Source organism: Rhinoderma darwinii, unplaced genomic scaffold (assembly GCF_050947455.1).
Source record: "Rhinoderma darwinii isolate aRhiDar2 unplaced genomic scaffold, aRhiDar2.hap1 Scaffold_549, whole genome shotgun sequence".
Classification (NCBI taxonomy): Eukaryota; Metazoa; Chordata; class Amphibia; order Anura; family Rhinodermatidae; genus Rhinoderma; species Rhinoderma darwinii.
In genome coordinates, this window is record NW_027464099.1 from 88,940 (window position 1) to 110,197 (window position 21,258).

The 21,258-nt window shown below is 50.1% G+C and overlaps 10 non-coding genes across 10 annotated transcripts; all 10 read left to right on the top strand.

Moving 5' to 3' along the window:
* Nucleotides 1-697: 697 nt before the first annotated feature.
* On the top strand, nucleotides 698-888 carry LOC142723303 (U2 spliceosomal RNA). Its single transcript, XR_012875514.1, has one exon. It is a non-coding gene; the product is annotated as a U2 spliceosomal RNA (small nuclear RNA).
* Nucleotides 889-2,184: 1,296 nt separating this feature from the next.
* LOC142723304 (U2 spliceosomal RNA) lies at nucleotides 2,185-2,375 on the top strand. Its single transcript, XR_012875515.1, has one exon. It is a non-coding gene; the product is annotated as a U2 spliceosomal RNA (small nuclear RNA).
* Nucleotides 2,376-3,643: 1,268 nt separating this feature from the next.
* Nucleotides 3,644-3,834, top strand: LOC142723305 (U2 spliceosomal RNA). Its single transcript, XR_012875516.1, has one exon. It is a non-coding gene; the product is annotated as a U2 spliceosomal RNA (small nuclear RNA).
* Nucleotides 3,835-5,114: 1,280 nt separating this feature from the next.
* On the top strand, nucleotides 5,115-5,305 carry LOC142723306 (U2 spliceosomal RNA). Its single transcript, XR_012875517.1, has one exon. It is a non-coding gene; the product is annotated as a U2 spliceosomal RNA (small nuclear RNA).
* Nucleotides 5,306-13,453: 8,148 nt separating this feature from the next.
* LOC142723307 (U2 spliceosomal RNA) lies at nucleotides 13,454-13,644 on the top strand. Its single transcript, XR_012875518.1, has one exon. It is a non-coding gene; the product is annotated as a U2 spliceosomal RNA (small nuclear RNA).
* Nucleotides 13,645-14,932: 1,288 nt separating this feature from the next.
* On the top strand, nucleotides 14,933-15,123 carry LOC142723309 (U2 spliceosomal RNA). Its single transcript, XR_012875519.1, has one exon. It is a non-coding gene; the product is annotated as a U2 spliceosomal RNA (small nuclear RNA).
* A 1,280-nt stretch (nucleotides 15,124-16,403) lies between these two features.
* On the top strand, nucleotides 16,404-16,594 carry LOC142723310 (U2 spliceosomal RNA). Its single transcript, XR_012875520.1, has one exon. It is a non-coding gene; the product is annotated as a U2 spliceosomal RNA (small nuclear RNA).
* A 1,280-nt stretch (nucleotides 16,595-17,874) lies between these two features.
* LOC142723311 (U2 spliceosomal RNA) lies at nucleotides 17,875-18,065 on the top strand. Its single transcript, XR_012875521.1, has one exon. It is a non-coding gene; the product is annotated as a U2 spliceosomal RNA (small nuclear RNA).
* Nucleotides 18,066-19,353: 1,288 nt separating this feature from the next.
* LOC142723312 (U2 spliceosomal RNA) lies at nucleotides 19,354-19,544 on the top strand. The gene has a single exon (XR_012875522.1). It is a non-coding gene; the product is annotated as a U2 spliceosomal RNA (small nuclear RNA).
* A 1,292-nt stretch (nucleotides 19,545-20,836) lies between these two features.
* LOC142723313 (U2 spliceosomal RNA) lies at nucleotides 20,837-21,027 on the top strand. Its single transcript, XR_012875523.1, has one exon. It is a non-coding gene; the product is annotated as a U2 spliceosomal RNA (small nuclear RNA).
* The last annotated feature ends 231 nt before the right edge of the window (nucleotides 21,028-21,258 follow it).

The following is a 21,258-nucleotide window of genomic DNA, read 5'->3' on the forward strand; positions in this document are numbered from 1 at the left end:
AACTGTGCAAGGATGGAGGTTGTAGGAGCAAGGAGAAGTTGTCTGTAAAGTTGGTGGATGCCTATTTTCCATTTTGCAGTCCCTTGTCTCCCTCTTGTGGCCTCCTGGAGGCAACTAGCTGTGCAAAAAAAAGACAGCCTGGCGGCCGGCTGTTGCAGTGTTGCCCTCTCAGGCAACACTGAGTGACTGACTGAGCCTCACCGTCTTATATAAAGTTCAGACGGAACTTTGCACGTGTCATAGTGGAGCCCTCAGGATTCCAGAGCCAGCTTTCTGACATCATAATGGGGCCTCAGAGATAAAAGCCTGGGCCCAGGCAGTGTTGGTCAGTGCTGCTCAGCAGGCAGCACTGGACTGGACTGGATTACAGCTGATACAAGGTGTGAAGGAACAAGGGGTGGCTGTGGGCATGCACTTGCTGCCGCTGCCAGTGTTTATCTGCATGGCAGCAGGGCATTTGGGCGTTGCCAGGAAGGCGTTTTTATGTAGATTCCTCCTCTTTCAGCACTGCATTGTGGTGCAAGCAAAAGAAGCAAATCCTGTCTGGCTTCCTCTCCGGCCTTTATTCACCTCCCGTGTAGCTGTGAGTGTGTGAGCCTGCAGGGCCCCATGGAATTGCCTAGAAGTAGGCTGAATCGCTGCAAGGGCTGAACAGCAGTATCGGGCAGGCTCGGGCAACGCGCGGCCCGTTCGGGTTATCGCTTCTCGGCCTTTTGGCTAAGATCAAGTGTAGTATCTGTTCTTATCAGTTTAATATCTGATACGTCCCCTATCTGGGGACCATATATTAAATGGATTTTTAGAACAGGGAGATGGAAATAGAGCTTGCTCTGTCCACTCCACGCATTGACCTGGTATTGCAGTATTTCCAGGACCGGTGCACCCTTTCCTTATGTGTTGACTAAAAGCAGATTCCAAAAGTGTTTTTTGTCTTTGCTATTGTTTCTGTCTTTCTGAAGGGATCTCCCCTTTTAATCCCATTATTTCAACACCTGTTGGACAATGCATGAGTGATAATGAGCTCATTGATTAAATGCAATTAATGAATAGATTGCCACCTCTTGTTGTGTGTCGTCTGTGTTTCTGTGTTTCCGGCATTTCACATTGGAACACCTCATTCACCTTCCTTGTCTTCTCTCCACCCTCCCTTTTAGGTAAGTTAAAGAGCTGCACCTGAGCCAGCCACTGATTGATTGATTGATTGATTGATTGATTGATTGATTGATTGATTGATTGATTGATTGATGCAGCACAACAGTCAAATAGTGGAGTGGAGTAGGGGAACAGCAAACAGCCAATAAAGCAGCCCGCCCGCTCGCCTGCCCGCCACAATGGACCTACCTGTGTACACTAGATGGATGTGATGGAATGTACTGTCGTCCCTACATTTCAAGAAGAAGTAAGAATTGCAGTTGCAACAAAGCCTTGCTTGCCTACAAAGAGAGCAGCAATTTGGATTTGTTACTATGTTACCTAGAAGAATAACAAACTGTGCAAGGATGGAGGTTGTAGGAGCAAGGAGAAGTTGTCTGTAAAGTTGGTGGATGCCTATTTTCCATTTTGCAGTCCCTTGTCTCCCTCTTGTGGCCTCCTGGAGGCAACTAGCTGTGCAAAAAAAAGACAGCCTGGCGGCCGGCTGTTGCAGTGTTGCCCTCTCAGGCAACACTGAGTGACTGACTGAGCCTCACCGTCTTATATAAAGTTCAGACGGAACTTTGCACGTGTCATAGTGGAGCCCTCAGGATTCCAGAGCCAGCTTTCTGACATCATAATGGGGCCTCAGAGATAAAAGCCTGGGCCCAGGCAGTGTTGGTCAGTGCTGCTCAGCAGGCAGCACTGGACTGGACTGGATTACAGCTGATACAAGGTGTGAAGGAACAAGGGGTGGCTGTGGGCATGCACTTGCTGCCGCTGCCAGTGTTTATCTGCATGGCAGCAGGGCATTTGGGCGTTGCCAGGAAGGCGTTTTTATGTAGATTCCTCCTCTTTCAGCACTGCATTGTGGTGCAAGCAAAAGAAGCAAATCCTGTCTGGCTTCCTCTCCGGCCTTTATTCACCTCCCGTGTAGCTGTGAGTGTGTGAGCCTGCAGGGCCCCATGGAATTGCCTAGAAGTAGGCTGAATCGCTGCAACGGCTGAACAGCAGTATCGGGCAGGCTCGGGCAACGCGCGGCCCGTTCGGGTTATCGCTTCTCGGCCTTTTGGCTAAGATCAAGTGTAGTATCTGTTCTTATCAGTTTAATATCTGATACGTCCCCTATCTGGGGACCATATATTAAATGGATTTTTAGAACAGGGAGATGGAAATAGAGCTTGCTCTGTCCACTCCACGCATTGACCTGGTATTGCAGTATTTCCAGGACCGGTGCACCCTTTCCTTATGTGTTGACTAAAAGCAGATTCCAAAAGTGTTTTTTGTCTTTGCTATTGTTTCTGTCTTTCTGAAGGGATCTCCCCTTTTAATCCCATTATTTCAACACCTGTTGGACAATGCATGAGTGATAATGAGCTCATTGATTAAATGCAATTAATGAATAGATTGCCACCTCTTGTTGTGTGTCGTCTGTGTTTCTGTGTTTCCGGCATTTCACATTGGAACACCTCATTCACCTTCCTTGTCTTCTCTCCGCCCTCCCTTTTAGGTAAGTTAAAGAGCTGCACCTGAGCCAGCCACTGATTGATTGATTGATTGATTGATTGATTGATGCAGCACAACAGTCAAATAGTGGAGTGGAGTAGGGGAACAGCAAACAGCCAATAAAGCAGCCCGCCCGCTCGCCTGCCCGCCACAATGGACCTACCTGTGTACACTAGATGGATGTGATGGAATGTACTGTCGTCCCTACATTTCAAGAAGAAGTAAGAATTGCAGTTGCAACAAAGCCTTGCTTGCCTACAAAGAGAGCAGCAATTTGGATTTGTTACTATGTTACCTAGAAGAATAACAAACTGTGCAAGGATGGAGGTTGTAGGAGCAAGGAGAAGTTGTCTGTAAAGTTGGTGGATGCCTATTTTCCATTTTGCAGTCCCTTGTCTCCCTCTTGTGGCCTCCTGGAGGCAACTAGCTGTGCAAAAAAAAGACAGCCTGGCGGCCGGCTGTTGCAGTGTTGCCCTCTCAGGCAACACTGAGTGACTGACTGAGCCTCACCGTCTTATATAAAGTTCAGACGGAACTTTGCACGTGTCATAGTGGAGCCCTCAGGATTCCAGAGCCAGCTTTCTGACATCATAATGGGGCCTCAGAGATAAAAGCCTGGGCCCAGGCAGTGTTGGTCAGTGCTGCTCAGCAGGCAGCACTGGACTGGACTGGATTACAGCTGATACAAGGTGTGAAGGAACAAGGGGTGGCTGTGGGCATGCACTTGCTGCCGCTGCCAGTGTTTATCTGCATGGCAGCAGGGCATTTGGGCGTTGCCAGGAAGGCGTTTTTATGTAGATTCCTCCTCTTTCAGCACTGCATTGTGGTGCAAGCAAAAGAAGCAAATCCTGTCTGGCTTCCTCTCCGGCCTTTATTCACCTCCCGTGTAGCTGTGAGTGTGTGAGCCTGCAGGGCCCCATGGAATTGCCTAGAAGTAGGCTGAATCGCTGCAACGGCTGAACAGCAGTATCGGGCAGGCTCGGGCAACGCGCGGCCCGTTCGGGTTATCGCTTCTCGGCCTTTTGGCTAAGATCAAGTGTAGTATCTGTTCTTATCAGTTTAATATCTGATACGTCCCCTATCTGGGGACCATATATTAAATGGATTTTTAGAACAGGGAGATGGAAATAGAGCTTGCTCTGTCCACTCCACGCATTGACCTGGTATTGCAGTATTTCCAGGACCGGTGCACCCTTTCCTTATGTGTTGACTAAAAGCAGATTCCAAAAGTGTTTTTTGTCTTTGCTATTGTTTCTGTCTTTCTGAAGGGATCTCCCCTTTTAATCCCATTATTTCAACACCTGTTGGACAATGCATGAGTGATAATGAGCTCATTGATTAAATGCAATTAATGAATAGATTGCCACCTCTTGTTGTGTGTCGTCTGTGTTTCTGTGTTTCCGGCATTTCACATTGGAACACCTCATTCACCTTCCTTGTCTTCTCTCCGCCCTCCCTTTTAGGTAAGTTAAAGAGCTGCACCTGAGCCAGCCACTGATTGATTGATTGATTGATTGATTGATTGATTGATTGATTGATGCAGCACAACAGTCAAATAGTGGAGTGGAGTAGGGGAACAGCAAACAGCCAATAAAGCAGCCCGCCCGCTCGCCTGCCCGCCACAATGGACCTACCTGTGTACACTAGATGGATGTGATGGAATGTACTGTCGTCCCTACATTTCAAGAAGAAGTAAGAATTGCAGTTGCAACAAAGCCTTGCTTGCCTACAAAGAGAGCAGCAATTTGGATTTGTTACTATGTTACCTAGAAGAATAACAAACTGTGCAAGGATGGAGGTTGTAGGAGCAAGGAGAAGTTGTCTGTAAAGTTGGTGGATGCCTATTTTCCATTTTGCAGTCCCTTGTCTCCCTCTTGTGGCCTCCTGGAGGCAACTAGCTGTGCAAAAAAAAGACAGCCTGGCGGCCGGCTGTTGCAGTGTTGCCCTCTCAGGCAACACTGAGTGACTGACTGAGCCTCACCGTCTTATATAAAGTTCAGACGGAACTTTGCACGTGTCATAGTGGAGCCCTCAGGATTCCAGAGCCAGCTTTCTGACATCATAATGGGGCCTCAGAGATAAAAGCCTGGGCCCAGGCAGTGTTGGTCAGTGCTGCTCAGCAGGCAGCACTGGACTGGACTGGATTACAGCTGATACAAGGTGTGAAGGAACAAGGGGTGGCTGTGGGCATGCACTTGCTGCCGCTGCCAGTGTTTATCTGCATGGCAGCAGGGCATTTGGGCGTTGCCAGGAAGGCGTTTTTATGTAGATTCCTCCTCTTTCAGCACTGCATTGTGGTGCAAGCAAAAGAAGCAAATCCTGTCTGGCTTCCTCTCCGGCCTTTATTCACCTCCCGTGTAGCTGTGAGTGTGTGAGCCTGCAGGGCCCCATGGAATTGCCTAGAAGTAGGCTGAATCGCTGCAAGGGCTGAACAGCAGTATCGGGCAGGCTCGGGCAACGCGCGGCCCGTTCGGGTTATCGCTTCTCGGCCTTTTGGCTAAGATCAAGTGTAGTATCTGTTCTTATCAGTTTAATATCTGATACGTCCCCTATCTGGGGACCATATATTAAATGGATTTTTAGAACAGGGAGATGGAAATAGAGCTTGCTCTGTCCACTCCACGCATTGACCTGGTATTGCAGTATTTCCAGGACCGGTGCACCCTTTCCTTATGTGTTGACTAAAAGCAGATTCCAAAAGTGTTTTTTGTCTTTGCTATTGTTTCTGTCTTTCTGAAGGGATCTCCCCTTTTAATCCCATTATTTCAACACCTGTTGGACAATGCATGAGTGATAAAGAAGAGGCTGGACGCAGCTGCAGGCTTAAGGGAAGCCGACATGACCGTCCTGGTAGGGAAAGGGTTAATGTTACGAGGTCAGGGAAAGTTGAAGGAGCTGAAGGAGGGACGGGGAGGAGTTAAGGGGGGCGGGGGGGCCGTTACTGCGCTTCCCGCTGTTTCTCGGCATTGAGCCGGAAGCAGCGGGAGGAGTAACACACAGTAAGCAAAGCTCCCCGTTGCCCGGTTTTTTAGTAATGGCAGAGGCCTTGATTTTAGAGCGGCTGCGCGCCGCTGCTGTGCACCACGGTCCCGGATGGCTGGAGGAGACCGTGGCTGCATTAACGCGGATCCCGGACGCCGTTTCGCCACGTCGGGCACGGCGTTCGGGGTCTGTTGTAAGGGACAGGCTCCCCTCCCCCGGCCCCCCTACGAGCATGGCTATGGCGGCGGGGGGGGAGTCGGCAACAACCGCTCCTGCGCTGGGCAGGCAGAGAGCGGTGGCAGGGGTGACGGCGATGCAGGCTGTGTCGACCCGTCCCTCTCGGCGGTCCCGACCTCCAGAGCGCCTTAGTCCGGAGGTAGTCCCGCGGACACGGCGTCGCAGAGGGAGCCCGATCCCGGACGCTGCAGGCCAGGCAGCTGGGAGGACCGCCCCTTCCCAGGCCCTGCGTCCTGGCAGGAATCCCAGGCCGCGACGGGGTCCGGCGGTAAGCAGGGAGTCGCAGGCCGGGCTCCCTGTCACCCCTCCCCCATCAGATGGAAGATGTCGAGAGCAAGGTACGGCCGCCCCGCATGGTGATGTTCCGGCCAGGGGGCAGGCTTCGTCAGGATCGTCTAGACGGACGACTAGATCTGCAGCGACGTCGAGGCAACAGGTCCGGTCGGAAGTCTGGGTCCCGGCGGTCGGGCGGCAGGTTGCCGGCCCATCGGTCAGCGCGTCCTCATCCCCTTTCCGAAGATGTCGTTGGGAGGGACAGTCGTCGGCGAGAGAAGAACGGGAGGAAGGTGAACTGGACGTCTATCGTCGAGGTCAGGATGGTCCGGCTGACGGGAACACAGCGCCTGTGCAGCCCGGTGAGTGTATAACTCCATTATTGTCTTATCCAGCGATTTTTATGTCGGGTGTCGGCAGGGGGGCTGCTAGCATAGCATCGGGGGCCGGTAGTGGCGCGGGCGGACGCGACGGAGCGGGTTTGGCAGATTTAGTGGGTTGCTTACGGGAGCTGGTGGGGCGCCTTGATAGGGCCGCGGCGCCGGTTGTAACGGAAGTGTCCCCTGCGGTAGTTTGGGAAGGCCCCAGGGACGTGGGATCGTTGCAGGCGCGTCCTGTGGTGGCGGTTAGAGAGGCGGTCGCGGTGTCGGTGCAGACTGAGGCACAGAAGGACGGCGATCGAGTGCGCATGGACGATCGTGCTCGGGGGGAGGTGTATGTTTGTTTTGAGGGTCCGTTGGGGGCGCATTTAAAGCAGGAGGTGCGTGATCGGATCTGGAAAGATGAATACGTTGAAATTTTTTCTCTCTTGCCGCTGGCTAAATTCAATTTGGATAAGAGCAAGCGGGATGAGAGTAAAAAGGACGAGGAGGAACGGCGGCGGTATAGGCTTATCCCGCAGACGTTCGTTAATTGGTCGCAGGCGTTCGCCATATTGGCTAGTGTGATAGGGGAAAAGGCGCCGGAAAATTGTTCGGCGTTATTTTGTTATTTTGATGCTATTGGGGAGGCTCATAGGGCGTATGGGGGTCAGGCGTGGCTGCGATATGATGAGCAATTCCGTCAGCGGAAGGCGGTTCGGCCGGCGATTCGGTGGGACCAGAAGGATATTGCTCTCTGGTTACGGGTTACGGCTCCGGTTAGGCAGCCCTTTCCCGGGAGCGGTGGCCAGGGAGGCCAGACTAGTCAGAGTGGACCAAGCGGCGGGGGAAAGGCGGGGTTTTGCTGGCAATTCAATGAAGGCCAGTGCAAGTTTGGGGCCACGTGCAAGTTCAAGCACGTGTGCTCCGAGTGTAATGGTGCATCACACGGGGCGGCAAAATGTCTGCGGAAAAAGAGGTCCGGGAACCAGCACGGGGCTGGTCAAGGGGGTGTCGCCGGTGAGGGTGGAAAGGATGGCCCCTTATCTAAATGAGTATCCGGATAGGGCGGCAGCTAAGTTGCTTTATGAAGGGTTTAGTGTTGGTTTTGTTATTCCTCCGCCTCCTTATGAGGTTCCGGTTACGCGGAGAAATTTAAAATCGGCTTACTTGCATGCGGAAGTCGTGTCGGAAAAGTTGTTAAAAGAAGTTTCGTTGGGGCGCATGTCGGGGCCATTTGTGGAGTCGCCGGTAAAAGATTTAGTTGTGTCCCCTTTGGGTATTGTCCCTAAACGCGAGCCCGGAAAGTTTCGTTTGATTCAACATTTATCGTATCCCAAAGGTTCGTCGGTAAATGACGGGATTGATCACGAGTTGTGTTCCGTAGTTTATACCTCATTCGATAAGGCGGTGGGGTTAGTGCGGGCTGCGGGTCCGGGGGCGCTGCTAGCAAAAACCGACATCGAGGCGGCGTTCAGGTTGTTGCCGGTCCACCCAGAAAGCCAACGGCTGTTGGGTTGTTTTTGGAATGGGGCCTTTTACGTGGATCGGTGCCTTCCGATGGGGTGTTCTCTTTCTTGTGCATACTTCGAGGCGTTTAGTAGCTTCGTGGAGTGGGTAACGAGGGGAGTATCCGGGGTCGATTCGTTGATCCATTACTTAGATGATTTTTTGTGCGTTGGCCCGGGGGGTTCGCCGGTTTGCGGTAACTTGCTTCATGCCCTGCAGAAGGTGGCGAGGGATTTTGGGATCCCTTTGGCGCCGGAAAAAACGGAGGGCCCGGTAGCGACGATTTCTTTCTTGGGAATCGAAATTGACTCGGTGGCAATGGAGTGTCGGCTCCCGGCGGATAAGTTGGGTGCTTTGAGGCTGGAGGTGCGACGGGCTTGTAGAAGGAAGAAAATGTCGCTGAGGGAGCTTCAGTCGCTGCTGGGGAAGTTGAATTTCGCCTGCCGGATTATGCCGATGGGGAGGGTGTTTGGTAGAAGGTTGGCGGCGGCAACGGCGGGAGTGCGGGCGCCGCATCATTTTGTGAGGCTCAAGGAGGAGCACCGAGCTGATCTTCAGGTTTGGGATGACTTCTTGGGCCAGTACAATGGTCGCTCGCTATGGATGGCCCCAGCGCAGGATACGAGTGATCTGAATATTTTCACGGATGCGGCTGGGGCGGGTGGCTTTGGAGCTTACGGGGGGGGTCCGTGGTGCGCAGGTCAATGGCCGGCTAGCTGGGTGTCCAGTGGATTGACGCGGAATCTGGCCCTGCTCGAGCTGTTTCCCATCGTGGTGGCGGCTACCATTTGGGGGGACAGGCTCAGGGATAAGAAGGTCCGTTTTTACTGCGACAACATGGGGGTGGTGCTTGCCATTAATAACATCACGGCGTCCTCTCCTCCGGTAGTTCAATTGTTGCGACATTTAGTGTTGGTGTGTTTGTCGCTGAACGCGTGGGTGGTGGCGGTGCATGTCCCGGGTGTACGGAATTGTGTTGCTGATGCTCTTTCTCGCTCGCAGTGGGACCGGTTTCGGGAATTGGCCCCGGGAGCGGAACGTCTCGGTTTGGCGTGTCCGGATCATCTATGGGATCTGGTATCGGTCCCGTAGAGCAGCTGTTACAAAGGTCTTTGGCGCGCACGACGTGGAGGGCTTATGCTGCTTATTGGAGGCAGTGGGAGGAGTGGGTAAGAGAGTTGGGTGATGTCAATACGGATAGAGACAGGTTGGTGGCACTTTTGTATTGGTTAGGGGATGCCTGGGAGGGGGGGTTTTCAGTAGCGAAGGTGAACCGGTTTATATCCGCGGTGGCGTTGGGGCTTAAGTTGCGGGGCTTGCGGGATGTATCGAAGGAATTTCTGGTATCGCAGGCTTTGAAGGGGTTGCGCAGAGGTAGGGTGGAGGCGGATAGTAGAAGGCCGGTGTCGTTTGCTTTGCTGGGCTTGTTGGGCGGTTCATTGGCATCGGTATGTCGTTCTTCAGATGAAATGGATTTGTTTCGGTTGGCTTTCTCGTTGGCGTTCTTCGGAGCATTTAGAGTAGGTGAGTTGGTGTCGCCAAGTACTAAACAGGCAGGGGGGCTGAGATCTGGGGAGGTGTGCCTTTTTGCAGATCGGTTGGAGGTATGGTTGCGTAGATCAAAAACTGACCAATTAGGGAAGGGAAAACTGATAGTTTTGTTCGCTCTCCCGGGGTCGGTCATGTGCCCAGTAGAGTGCATGCGGGGTTTTACAAAAAACAGGGGGTCTCCAGATTTGCCTTTGTTACGTCATGTGGACGGGTCGTTCTTGTCCAGGTTTCAGTTTGGAGCTGTTTTTAAAAAATGTTTGACGGCGGTTGGGGTTGCAGCAAGCTCATATTCATCTCATTCCTTCCGGATTGGCGCAGCAACGGAAGCAGGGCGCTGGGGGTTGGATGATGAGGGGGTGAGGCGTATTGGTCGTTGGGAGTCTAAAAGGTTTAAGTCTTATGTCCGCCCCCATATGTTGTAATTTTGTTGTTATGCTTGCAAATGTTATATGGTGGTGCCTAACTGTGTTTTCCGTTTCAGATTCGCCTCCTTGTCTGGTGTGGTTGATGGGTCATTCGTACGTGCACTGGGGGGCTTTGAGGGCGGACGTCCGCCCGGATGGTCGCCAGTTGCGCATTCCGCGACAGGATGCGGTTGTGCATTGGCTGGGGTTTAGAGGTATGTCGTGGAACAGGGTGTTGGCGGAATTCCAGACATATGTGCGGCTCGATAGGGTTCCGGAGGTTTTAGTGTTGCACGTGGGTGGGAATGACTTAGGAGTCCGCCCTTTTCGTGAGTTGGTGCGGGATATCAAACATGATTTGTTGTGTTTGTGGGTATCTTATCCCAAGTTGGTGGTAGTGTGGTCGGACATAGTCCCAAGGAAGCATTGGCGGTTAGCTAGATCGGTGGAGAGAGTCAATAAGGCTCGGATAAAAGTTAACCGGGCGGTGTCCCGTTTTGTGGCGAAGAACGGGGGCATTTGCGTGAGGCATAGGGATTTGGAGTCAGGATTGGGGAATTTCTGGAGGAGTGACGGGGTTCATCTGACCGAGGTTGGCATTGATATTTGGAGCTTGGCTATAGCAGAAGGCATAGAAAGGGCGGTGGTGGTGTGGAGGAACTCACAGGCTTAAGGTGGTCAAGGCCTGTTTCGCGGTGGCGGGGGGAGTCCTTGAGGCCAGTCAGTACAAAATGGTGGGGGGGTCGCATCGGGGGTATGCGTCCCCCAAAAAAGGTACATGGTTGAAGACTTCATCGGGTGTTATCCCTTTGAAGTGGTCTTCTGGTAGAAGGTATGTCACTTGAAGGCTTCATCGGGTGTTATCCCTTTGAAGTGGACTTCTAGTGGTCGGTATATCACTTGAGGGCTTCATCGGGTGTTATCCCCTTGAAGTGGACTTCTAGTGGTTGGAGCCATCTGCAGAGGTGAACGGTGCTTCCGAGCTGGTTTACGGCTGGAGGTAATTAGTGGTTTGCAGATGGCTAATTCGGTGTGTTCTTGAAAGGAACATCTGAAGGGGCTTCAAGGACTTCCTCTGCTCGGGTTAATGTTAACGTTTAATTGTTATTTATGATTCTGACCCATGTTGGGTCATGTGAATTATTAGGAGGAATTCTCTGGTGGATTCCTAACTAGTTATCCGAATGTTTCGGATTTAAATTGTTTTTATAAAACTGTGAAATTAATAAACGGCTGCTGTGGCCATTTCACATCCAACCTCGGTGTCATGTGTCGTTACTAAATGGGGATGGGGGATAGTATGGTTTAAGGTTAACACACGACTCTACCTAGGCAGGTCAAGAAGAGGCTGGACGCAGCTGCAGGCTTAAGGGAAGCCGACATGACCGTCCTGGTAGGGAAAGGGTTAATGTTACGAGGTCAGGGAAAGTTGAAGGAGCTGAAGGAGGGACGGGGAGGAGTTAAGGGGGGCGGGGGGGCCGTTACTGCGCTTCCCGCTGTTTCTCGGCATTGAGCCGGAAGCAGCGGGAGGAGTAACACACAGTAAGCAAAGCTCCCACCCTCCCACCCTTGTTTTGTTACTCCTTAGGTCTTATGTACGTCTGGCTATGAGCGTTGTGTTTTATTTTGTGTGCTTATTTAACATGTTTTTCTTTTTTCCGGAGTAGGTTCTGTTGTCATGGCAGCTGGCGGGGGGAGTCCTTGAGGCCAGTCAGTACAAAATGGTGGGGGGGTCGCATCGGGGGTATGCGTCCCCCAAAAAAGGTACATGGTTGAAGACTTCATCGGGTGTTATCCCTTTGAAGTGGTCTTCTGGTAGAAGGTATGTCACTTGAAGGCTTCATCGGGTGTTATCCCTTTGAAGTGGACTTCTAGTGGTCGGTATATCACTTGAGGGCTTCATCGGGTGTTATCCCCTTGAAGTGGACTTCTAGTGGTTGGAGCCATCTGCAGAGGTGAACGGTGCTTCCGAGCTGGTTTACGGCTGGAGGTAATTAGTGGTTTGCAGATGGCTAATTCGGTGTGTTCTTGAAAGGAACATCTGAAGGGGCTTCAAGGACTTCCTCTGCTCGGGTTAATGTTAACGTTTAATTGTTATTTATGATTCTGACCCATGTTGGGTCATGTGAATTATTAGGAGGAATTCTCTGGTGGATTCCTAACTAGTTATCCGAATGTTTCGGATTTAAATTGTTTTTATAAAACTGTGAAATTAATAAACGGCTGCTGTGGCCATTTCACATCCAACCTCGGTGTCATGTGTCGTTACTAAATGGGGATGGGGGATAGTATGGTTTAAGGTTAACACACGACTCTACCTAGGCAGGTCATGAGCTCATTGATTAAATGCAATTAATGAATAGATTGCCACCTCTTGTTGTGTGTCGTCTGTGTTTCTGTGTTTCCGGCATTTCACATTGGAACACCTCATTCACCTTCCTTGTCTTCTCTCCGCCCTCCCTTTTAGGTAAGTTAAAGAGCTGCACCTGAGCCAGCCACTGATTGATTGATTGATTGATTGATTGATTGATTGATTGATTGATTGATTGATTGATTGATTGATGCAGCACAACAGTCAAATAGTGGAGTGGAGTAGGGGAACAGCAAACAGCCAATAAAGCAGCCCGCCCGCTCGCCTGCCCGCCACAATGGACCTACCTGTGTACACTAGATGGATGTGATGGAATGTACTGTCGTCCCTACATTTCAAGAAGAAGTAAGAATTGCAGTTGCAACAAAGCCTTGCTTGCCTACAAAGAGAGCAGCAATTTGGATTTGTTACTATGTTACCTAGAAGAATAACAAACTGTGCAAGGATGGAGGTTGTAGGAGCAAGGAGAAGTTGTCTGTAAAGTTGGTGGATGCCTATTTTCCATTTTGCAGTCCCTTGTCTCCCTCTTGTGGCCTCCTGGAGGCAACTAGCTGTGCAAAAAAAAGACAGCCTGGCGGCCGGCTGTTGCAGTGTTGCCCTCTCAGGCAACACTGAGTGACTGACTGAGCCTCACCGTCTTATATAAAGTTCAGACGGAACTTTGCACGTGTCATAGTGGAGCCCTCAGGATTCCAGAGCCAGCTTTCTGACATCATAATGGGGCCTCAGAGATAAAAGCCTGGGCCCAGGCAGTGTTGGTCAGTGCTGCTCAGCAGGCAGCACTGGACTGGACTGGATTACAGCTGATACAAGGTGTGAAGGAACAAGGGGTGGCTGTGGGCATGCACTTGCTGCCGCTGCCAGTGTTTATCTGCATGGCAGCAGGGCATTTGGGCGTTGCCAGGAAGGCGTTTTTATGTAGATTCCTCCTCTTTCAGCACTGCATTGTGGTGCAAGCAAAAGAAGCAAATCCTGTCTGGCTTCCTCTCCGGCCTTTATTCACCTCCCGTGTAGCTGTGAGTGTGTGAGCCTGCAGGGCCCCATGGAATTGCCTAGAAGTAGGCTGAATCGCTGCAAGGGCTGAACAGCAGTATCGGGCAGGCTCGGGCAACGCGCGGCCCGTTCGGGTTATCGCTTCTCGGCCTTTTGGCTAAGATCAAGTGTAGTATCTGTTCTTATCAGTTTAATATCTGATACGTCCCCTATCTGGGGACCATATATTAAATGGATTTTTAGAACAGGGAGATGGAAATAGAGCTTGCTCTGTCCACTCCACGCATTGACCTGGTATTGCAGTATTTCCAGGACCGGTGCACCCTTTCCTTATGTGTTGACTAAAAGCAGATTCCAAAAGTGTTTTTTGTCTTTGCTATTGTTTCTGTCTTTCTGAAGGGATCTCCCCTTTTAATCCCATTATTTCAACACCTGTTGGACAATGCATGAGTGATAATGAGCTCATTGATTAAATGCAATTAATGAATAGATTGCCACCTCTTGTTGTGTGTCGTCTGTGTTTCTGTGTTTCCGGCATTTCACATTGGAACACCTCATTCACCTTCCTTGTCTTCTCTCCGCCCTCCCTTTTAGGTAAGTTAAAGAGCTGCACCTGAGCCAGCCACTGATTGATTGATTGATTGATTGATTGATTGATTGATTGATTGATTGATTGATGCAGCACAACAGTCAAATAGTGGAGTGGAGTAGGGGAACAGCAAACAGCCAATAAAGCAGCCCGCCCGCTCGCCTGCCCGCCACAATGGACCTACCTGTGTACACTAGATGGATGTGATGGAATGTACTGTCGTCCCTACATTTCAAGAAGAAGTAAGAATTGCAGTTGCAACAAAGCCTTGCTTGCCTACAAAGAGAGCAGCAATTTGGATTTGTTACTATGTTACCTAGAAGAATAACAAACTGTGCAAGGATGGAGGTTGTAGGAGCAAGGAGAAGTTGTCTGTAAAGTTGGTGGATGCCTATTTTCCATTTTGCAGTCCCTTGTCTCCCTCTTGTGGCCTCCTGGAGGCAACTAGCTGTGCAAAAAAAAGACAGCCTGGCGGCCGGCTGTTGCAGTGTTGCCCTCTCAGGCAACACTGAGTGACTGACTGAGCCTCACCGTCTTATATAAAGTTCAGACGGAACTTTGCACGTGTCATAGTGGAGCCCTCAGGATTCCAGAGCCAGCTTTCTGACATCATAATGGGGCCTCAGAGATAAAAGCCTGGGCCCAGGCAGTGTTGGTCAGTGCTGCTCAGCAGGCAGCACTGGACTGGACTGGATTACAGCTGATACAAGGTGTGAAGGAACAAGGGGTGGCTGTGGGCATGCACTTGCTGCCGCTGCCAGTGTTTATCTGCATGGCAGCAGGGCATTTGGGCGTTGCCAGGAAGGCGTTTTTATGTAGATTCCTCCTCTTTCAGCACTGCATTGTGGTGCAAGCAAAAGAAGCAAATCCTGTCTGGCTTCCTCTCCGGCCTTTATTCACCTCCCGTGTAGCTGTGAGTGTGTGAGCCTGCAGGGCCCCATGGAATTGCCTAGAAGTAGGCTGAATCGCTGCAACGGCTGAACAGCAGTATCGGGCAGGCTCGGGCAACGCGCGGCCCGTTCGGGTTATCGCTTCTCGGCCTTTTGGCTAAGATCAAGTGTAGTATCTGTTCTTATCAGTTTAATATCTGATACGTCCCCTATCTGGGGACCATATATTAAATGGATTTTTAGAACAGGGAGATGGAAATAGAGCTTGCTCTGTCCACTCCACGCATTGACCTGGTATTGCAGTATTTCCAGGACCGGTGCACCCTTTCCTTATGTGTTGACTAAAAGCAGATTCCAAAAGTGTTTTTTGTCTTTGCTATTGTTTCTGTCTTTCTGAAGGGATCTCCCCTTTTAATCCCATTATTTCAACACCTGTTGGACAATGCATGAGTGATAATGAGCTCATTGATTAAATGCAATTAATGAATAGATTGCCACCTCTTGTTGTGTGTCGTCTGTGTTTCTGTGTTTCCGGCATTTCACATTGGAACACCTCATTCACCTTCCTTGTCTTCTCTCCGCCCTCCCTTTTAGGTAAGTTAAAGAGCTGCACCTGAGCCAGCCACTGATTGATTGATTGATTGATTGATTGATTGATTGATTGATTGATGCAGCACAACAGTCAAATAGTGGAGTGGAGTAGGGGAACAGCAAACAGCCAATAAAGCAGCCCGCCCGCTCGCCTGCCCGCCACAATGGACCTACCTGTGTACACTAGATGGATGTGATGGAATGTACTGTCGTCCCTACATTTCAAGAAGAAGTAAGAATTGCAGTTGCAACAAAGCCTTGCTTGCCTACAAAGAGAGCAGCAATTTGGATTTGTTACTATGTTACCTAGAAGAATAACAAACTGTGCAAGGATGGAGGTTGTAGGAGCAAGGAGAAGTTGTCTGTAAAGTTGGTGGATGCCTATTTTCCATTTTGCAGTCCCTTGTCTCCCTCTTGTGGCCTCCTGGAGGCAACTAGCTGTGCAAAAAAAAGACAGCCTGGCGGCCGGCTGTTGCAGTGTTGCCCTCTCAGGCAACACTGAGTGACTGACTGAGCCTCACCGTCTTATATAAAGTTCAGACGGAACTTTGCACGTGTCATAGTGGAGCCCTCAGGATTCCAGAGCCAGCTTTCTGACATCATAATGGGGCCTCAGAGATAAAAGCCTGGGCCCAGGCAGTGTTGGTCAGTGCTGCTCAGCAGGCAGCACTGGACTGGACTGGATTACAGCTGATACAAGGTGTGAAGGAACAAGGGGTGGCTGTGGGCATGCACTTGCTGCCGCTGCCAGTGTTTATCTGCATGGCAGCAGGGCATTTGGGCGTTGCCAGGAAGGCGTTTTTATGTAGATTCCTCCTCTTTCAGCACTGCATTGTGGTGCAAGCAAAAGAAGCAAATCCTGTCTGGCTTCCTCTCCGGCCTTTATTCACCTCCCGTGTAGCTGTGAGTGTGTGAGCCTGCAGGGCCCCATGGAATTGCCTAGAAGTAGGCTGAATCGCTGCAAGGGCTGAACAGCAGTATCGGGCAGGCTCGGGCAACGCGCGGCCCGTTCGGGTTATCGCTTCTCGGCCTTTTGGCTAAGATCAAGTGTAGTATCTGTTCTTATCAGTTTAATATCTGATACGTCCCCTATCTGGGGACCATATATTAAATGGATTTTTAGAACAGGGAGATGGAAATAGAGCTTGCTCTGTCCACTCCACGCATTGACCTGGTATTGCAGTATTTCCAGGACCGGTGCACCCTTTCCTTATGTGTTGACTAAAAGCAGATTCCAAAAGTGTTTTTTGTCTTTGCTATTGTTTCTGTCTTTCTGAAGGGATCTCCCCTTTTAATCCCATTATTTCAACACCTGTTGGACAATGCATGAGTGATAATGAGCTCATTGATTAAATGCAATTAATGAATAGATTGCCACCTCTTGTTGTGTGTCGTCTGTGTTTCTGTGTTTCCGGCATTTCACATTGGAACACCTCATTCACCTTCCTTGTCTTCTCTCCGCCCTCCCTTTTAGGTAAGTTAAAGAGCTGCACCTGAGCCAGCCACTGATTGATTGATTGATTGATTGATTGATTGATTGATTGATTGATGCAGCACAACAGTCAAATAGTGGAGTGGAGTAGGGGAACAGCAAACAGCCAATAAAGCAGCCCGCCCGCTCGCCTGCCCGCCACAATGGACCTACCTGTGTACACTAGATGGATGTGATGGAATGTACTGTCGTCCCTACATTTCAAGAAGAAGTAAGAATTGCAGTTGCAACAAAGCCTTGCTTGCCTACAAAGAGAGCAGCAATTTGGATTTGTTACTATGTTACCTAGAAGAATAACAAACTGTGCAAGGATGGAGGTTGTAGGAGCAAGGAGAAGTTGTCTGTAAAGTTGGTGGATGCCTATTTTCCATTTTGCAGTCCCTTGTCTCCCTCTTGTGGCCTCCTGGAGGCAACTAGCTGTGCAAAAAAAAGACAGCCTGGCGGCCGGCTGTTGCAGTGTTGCCCTCTCAGGCAACACTGAGTGACTGACTGAGCCTCACCGTCTTATATAAAGTTCAGACGGAACTTTGCACGTGTCATAGTGGAGCCCTCAGGATTCCAGAGCCAGCTTTCTGACATCATAATGGGGCCTCAGAGATAAAAGCCTGGGCCCAGGCAGTGTTGGTCAGTGCTGCTCAGCAGGCAGCACTGGACTGGACTGGATTACAGCTGATACAAGGTGTGAAGGAACAAGGGGTGGCTGTGGGCATGCACTTGCTGCCGCTGCCAGTGTTTATCTGCATGGCAGCAGGGCATTTGGGCGTTGCCAGGAAGGCGTTTTTATGTAGATTCCTCCTCTTTCAGCACTGCATTGTGGTGCAAGCAAAAGAAGCAAATCCTGTCTGGCTTCCTCTCCGGCCTTTATTCACCTCCCGTGTAGCTGTGAGTGTGTGAGCCTGCAGGGCCCCATGGAATTGCCTAGAAGTAGGCTGAATCGCTGCAAGGGCTGAACAGCAGTATCGGGCAGGCTCGGGCAACGCGCGGCCCGTTCGGGTTATCGCTTCTCGGCCTTTTGGCTAAGATCAAGTGTAGTATCTGTTCTTATCAGTTTAATATCTGATACGTCCCCTATCTGGGGACCATATATTAAATGGATTTTTAGAACAGGGAGATGGAAATAGAGCTTGCTCTGTCCACTCCACGCATTGACCTGGTATTGCAGTATTTCCAGGACCGGTGCACCCTTTCCTTATGTGTTGACTAAAAGCAGATTCCAAAAGTGTTTTTTGTCTTTGCTATTGTTTCTGTCTTTCTGAAGGGATCTCCCCTTTTAATCCCATTATTTCAACACCTGTTGGACAATGCATGAGTGATAATGAGCTCATTGATTAAATGCAATTAATGAATAGATTGCCACCTCTTGTTGTGTGTCGTCTGTGTTTCTGTGTTTCCGGCATTTCACATTGGAACACCTCATTCACCTTCCTTGTCTTCTCTCCGCCCTCCCTTTTAGGTAAGTTAAAGAGCTGCACCTGAGCCAGCCACTGATTGATTGATTGATTGATTGATTGATTGATTGATTGATTGATTGATTGATGCAGCACAACAGTCAAATAGTGGAGTGGAGTAGGGGAACAGCAAACAGCCAATAAAGCAGCCCGCCCGCTCGCCTGCCCGCCACAATGGACCTACCTGTGTACACTAGATGGATGTGATGGAATGTACTGTCGTCCCTACATTTCAAGAAGAAGTAAGAATTGCAGTTGCAACAAAGCCTTGCTTGCCTACAAAGAGAGCAGCAATTTGGATTTGTTACTATGTTACCTAGAAGAATAACAAACTGTGCAAGGATGGAGGTTGTAGGAGCAAGGAGAAGTTGTCTGTAAAGTTGGTGGATGCCTATTTTCCATTTTGCAGTCCCTTGTCTCCCTCTTGTGGCCTCCTGGAGGCAACTAGCTGTGCAAAAAAAAGACAGCCTGGCGGCCGGCTGTTGCAGTGTTGCCCTCTCAGGCAACACTGAGTGACTGACTGAGCCTCACCGTCTTATATAAAGTTCAGACGGAACTTTGCACGTGTCATAGTGGAGCCCTCAGGATTCCAGAGCCAGCTTTCTGACATCATAATGGGGCCTCAGAGATAAAAGCCTGGGCCCAGGCAGTGTTGGTCAGTGCTGCTCAGCAGGCAGCACTGGACTGGACTGGATTACAGCTGATACAAGGTGTGAAGGAACAAGGGGTGGCTGTGGGCATGCACTTGCTGCCGCTGCCAGTGTTTATCTGCATGGCAGCAGGGCATTTGGGCGTTGCCAGGAAGGCGTTTTTATGTAGATTCCTCCTCTTTCAGCACTGCATTGTGGTGCAAGCAAAAGAAGCAAATCCTGTCTGGCTTCCTCTCCGGCCTTTATTCACCTCCCGTGTAGCTGTGAGTGTGTGAGCCTGCAGGGCCCCATGGAATTGCCTAGAAGTAGGCTGAATCGCTGCAAGGGCTGAACAGCAGTATCGGGCAGGCTCGGGCAACGCGCGGCCCGTTCGGGTTATCGCTTCTCGGCCTTTTGGCTAAGATCAAGTGTAGTATCTGTTCTTATCAGTTTAATATCTGATACGTCCCCTATCTGGGGACCATATATTAAATGGATTTTTAGAACAGGGAGATGGAAATAGAGCTTGCTCTGTCCACTCCACGCATTGACCTGGTATTGCAGTATTTCCAGGACCGGTGCACCCTTTCCTTATGTGTTGACTAAAAGCAGATTCCAAAAGTGTTTTTTGTCTTTGCTATTGTTTCTGTCTTTCTGAAGGGATCTCCCCTTTTAATCCCATTATTTCAACACCTGTTGGACAATGCATGAGTGATAATGAGCTCATTGATTAAATGCAATTAATGAATAGATTGCCACCTCTTGTTGTGTGTCGTCTGTGTTTCTGTGTTTCCGGCATTTCACATTGGAACACCTCATTCACCTTCCTTGTCTTCTCTCCGCCCTCCCTTTTAGGTAAGTTAAAGAGCTGCACCTGAGCCAGCCACTGATTGATTGATTGATTGATTGATTGATTGATTGATTGATTGATTGATTGATTGATGCAGCACAACAGTCAAATAGTGGAGTGGAGTAGGGGAACAGCAAACAGCCAATAAAGCAGCCCGCCCGCTCGCCTGCCCGCCACAATGGACCTACCTGTGTACACTAGATGGATGTGATGGAATGTACTGTCGTCCCTACATTTCAAGAAGAAGTAAGAATTGCAGTTGCAACAAAGCCTTGCTTGCCTACAAAGAGAGCAGCAATTTGGATTTGTTACTATGTTACCTAGAAGAATAACAAACTGTGCAAGGATGGAGGTTGTAGGAGCAAGGAGAAGTTGTCTGTAAAGTTGGTGGATGCCTATTTTCCATTTTGCAGTCCCTTGTCTCCCTCTTGTGGCCTCCTGGAGGCAACTAGCTGTGCAAAAAAAAGACAGCCTGGCGGCCGGCTGTTGCAGTGTTGCCCTCTCAGGCAACACTGAGTGACTGACTGAGCCTCACCGTCTTATATAAAGTTCAGACGGAACTTTGCACGTGTCATAGTGGAGCCCTCAGGATTCCAGAGCCAGCTTTCTGACATCATAATGGGGCCTCAGAGATAAAAGCCTGGGCCCAGGCAGTGTTGGTCAGTGCTGCTCAGCAGGCAGCACTGGACTGGACTGGATTACAGCTGATACAAGGTGTGAAGGAACAAGGGGTGGCTGTGGGCATGCACTTGCTGCCGCTGCCAGTGTTTATCTGCATGGCAGCAGGGCATTTGGGCGTTGCCAGGAAGGCGTTTTTATGTAGATTCCTCCTCTTTCAGCACTGCATTGTGGTGCAAGCAAAAGAAGCAAATCCTGTCTGGCTTCCTCTCCGGCCTTTATTCACCTCCCGTGTAGCTGTGAGTGTGTGAGCCTGCAGGGCCCCATGGAATTGCCTAGAAGTAGGCTGAATCGCTGCAAGGGCTGAACAGCAGTATCGGGCAGGCTCGGGCAACGCGCGGCCCGTTCGGGTTATCGCTTCTCGGCCTTTTGGCTAAGATCAAGTGTAGTATCTGTTCTTATCAGTTTAATATCTGATACGTCCCCTATCTGGGGACCATATATTAAATGGATTTTTAGAACAGGGAGATGGAAATAGAGCTTGCTCTGTCCACTCCACGCATTGACCTGGTATTGCAGTATTTCCAGGACCGGTGCACCCTTTCCTTATGTGTTGACTAAAAGCAGATTCCAAAAGTGTTTTTTGTCTTTGCAATTGTTTCTGTCTTTCTGAAGGGATCTCCCCTTTTAATCCCATTATTTCAACACCTGTTGGACAATGCATGAGTGATAATGAGCTCATTGATTAAATGCAATTAATGAATAGATTGCCACCTCTTGTTGTGTGTCGTCTGTGTTTCTGTGTTTCCGGCATTTCACATTGGAACACCTCATT